The sequence below is a fragment of the Helianthus annuus genome, chromosome 16 (assembly GCF_002127325.2).
Source record: "Helianthus annuus cultivar XRQ/B chromosome 16, HanXRQr2.0-SUNRISE, whole genome shotgun sequence".
Classification (NCBI taxonomy): domain Eukaryota; kingdom Viridiplantae; phylum Streptophyta; class Magnoliopsida; order Asterales; family Asteraceae; genus Helianthus; species Helianthus annuus.
Window position 1 is genome coordinate 159,773,752 of NC_035448.2, and position 2,198 is coordinate 159,775,949.

Below are 2,198 nucleotides of genomic sequence, written 5' to 3' on the forward strand. Positions count from 1 at the left end.
CCATAAACAACAAAACAAGATACAAACATTATCTAAAACAGCCAGCGTTATTAACTTATTACAGCAGAGTATCTGAGTATCTGACTCTGGTTATTCAACAAAGTTTATTGTAGCAGTTCCAGTCAATAAACATCGGTTTTTAGGGAGAAAAAGATGATCAAATTATGGGAAAGTGTTATTAAAACATAAACTAGATTGAGGCCTACCTCGTGCAACGACACAGTGTCATTGCTGGCCATAGCAAGCATATTTCTGTCCTGTGCCAGAGCAAAACACGCAATTCTAGAATCATGAGCTAAAATAAACTTTGTTGGTTTTGATGCGTAATGCTCAACCCTAAATTGCCCCTTCCTTAATCCGAGACACACAAGCACAAACTTACCATGCGCTTGTGAAATCTCACAGAGCCCTTAGGTTTCCCAAACATCTTAATCTGTTGCAATAACTTTAAATCTATAAAATTATACACAAACATAAACATCTCAATCTGATTTATCTTTTAATAACCATTACCTCAGCCCGCAGCTCGTCATCCAAAAGCAGATATCCTGTAACACCATATCTCCCATCCTGTAACACATGAACACAACCACTCTATCAACACAAAATCAACAAGCAAAATGCACATTTCTACATCCACAACACACTTACTTTCCAAAAGCTTACACAGCATTTTAACTTACAACCTAGAAATATGAACCAAAACTGTAACATCATTTTTCAGTTACAATAACTAACCTCACTATCACATAAACAATTATAACAAAACATCTGACGAAATCCACTTAAAAAATACAGATAACATGAACTATAACCATAACGAATGATCAATACCTTCCTAAACTAGTACAGACCAGACGCAACCGCTAGCCAGAAGATCTACAGGCTCCTGAACGCCAAAACAAAAACAAAAACAAGAAATCAAAATCAACAATAATCGTTCAATATTCTCATCTATGGCCTTGATTCTGAAACCCTAAACTTGAGAATTGCAGAGTAACCTGAGTGCGGTTATAATCTCTGATTCTGAAACAGCGCATCGCACTGCGAAAGAATTCTTTAAATTCACACGAAAACAATGAGAATCACATTGAAGATTAGAGTATTCGTACGAATGATGAACCCTAGATAGTGATAAAATAAGAATTTGGGGAAATTGGGGGGTTTTGGGATTATTTTGGAATGGGCGGGAGGTTGCTTTACAAATTACTAGAAAAGTGAATTAAGTATAAATTTTTCTTTTTCATATACAACCTTTTAAAACGGTCGCAACTTTTGCAACAGGTTTGCGACAACATCTCGTACTTGCGATCACACTTAACCTTTATATACGCATATAAACATACTAGGTTAATGCCTGCGTAATACGCGGGGCTTCAACCAAAACTATATTATTTACTTTGAAATGAAATGTTCTGTACAAACACATACATCGGAAGAAAAAAACAGAAAACTATTCAAATGCCGGAAAAAACTTCCTTGTAGACTACATTTGAGAAGTTCACAGCCTAACCCACCTGCAGTGCGACACCCACCACCAATATACGTACTTACTCTTGAATATCGTCCCTTAGCTTCACAAAATCAGAGCAAGTTAGGTACAACTAAAATCTTAATAAGATACAATAATAATCATATTACGAATCTAGAAGAGAATACGGGTTAAAAAAAATTGTTTAGGGGTAGTCGATAACTAACTATATTTACCATGACCTTCCTCTGTGATATAAAAACTACTTTCAAACAAAATTATATTTTGGACCAAATTTTCACTGCAAAAGTACAAAGGCAACTCCAATAGGTGAAAGGCTGAATTTTCAATACTTATTAAAACCAACATGTGTTATCATTTGTATCCAACTTGATACTAAAAGTGCACCTGAAAAGGCATTATATAATAACAAAACCACGGGCGTCAACCAAAACTATATTATTTACTTTGAAATGAAATGTTCTGTACAAATACATACATTGGAAGAAAAAAACAGAAAACTATTCAAATGCCAGAAAAAACTTCCTGGTAGACTACATTTGAGAAGTTCACAGCCTAACCCACATGCAGTCCGACACCCACCACCAATATACGTACTTACTCTTGAATATGGTCCCTTAGCTTCACAAAATCAGAGCAAGTTAGGTGCAACTAAAATCTTATTAAGACACAATAATAATCATATTACGAATCTAGAAGAGAAGTT

At 35.1% G+C, this 2,198-nt stretch overlaps 1 long non-coding RNA gene across 1 annotated transcript; it reads right to left on the reverse strand.

The window, feature by feature from the left end:
* Positions 1–200: 200 nt before the first annotated feature.
* Positions 201–891, reverse strand: LOC118488384. Its single transcript, XR_004884454.1, has 3 exons — positions 835–891; positions 514–570; positions 201–433 (listed from the first exon to the last, which is right to left on the reverse strand). It is a non-coding gene; the product is annotated as an uncharacterized LOC118488384 (long non-coding RNA).
* Between the last annotated feature and the right edge of the window lie 1,307 nt (positions 892–2,198).